Below are 715 nucleotides of genomic sequence, written 5' to 3'. Positions count from 1 at the left end.
CCACAGACATCTCAGTGCAACATCTCCCGTCTAGTTTTGCTCAAAATCTAGCAGTCTGAGTTCTCCACTCTCCATCAAGGCACCTAAGGTAGAAATCCATTACACACATGACTGATGTCACCATCGTCACCCTTAATATTTTTAAAGAGGCCATGAAAGAGTTTACATACATTTTCTTCCCCTTTTTTGCAGGAGAGAGATCAAACTCAGGACCCTGTGCTTGCCAGGCAAGTGCTTATTCTACTGAGCTATCTCCCTGGCCCCTACATACATTTTCTTACTTAATCTTCCCAACCAGATAAAAGGCAGATATTTTTAAGCCACTATTACTGGGCATAGTAAAGATCCGCACTAAAAAAACTCATTCAAGGGGGCTGCCGAGATGGCTCAGAGGTCTAAAGCGCCTGCTTCAGCAAACTTAAACAGGTGCAGGGGATAGCAGTTCCATCCCCAGCACCACATGCTGGCCCAGCTCTGCCCTCCAGGTGGCCTGAGCTAGCCAAAAAAAATGAAAGAAAGAAAGAAAGAAAAGAAAAGAAACTCAGTCAAGGTCACACAGCAGGTATAGGGTTGGGATTCAAATTCAGTCCTGATTCCGTAGCTCTGCTCTGCTCTGTTCTGCTCTTCTCTTCCTTTCCCTTTGCCCCGCCTGTCTCCACCTCTCCCTCCTCCCCTCCCCCTTCCCTCTCCCTCTCTCTCTCTCTCTCTCTCTCTC

This window comes from Octodon degus, unplaced genomic scaffold (genome assembly GCF_000260255.1).
Source record: "Octodon degus isolate 3935 unplaced genomic scaffold, OctDeg1.0 scaffold00163, whole genome shotgun sequence".
In the NCBI taxonomy this organism is placed as follows: Eukaryota; Metazoa; Chordata; class Mammalia; order Rodentia; family Octodontidae; genus Octodon; species Octodon degus.
The sequence above is the reverse complement of the archived record's forward strand: the minus strand, read 5'-3'. Positions refer to the sequence as shown.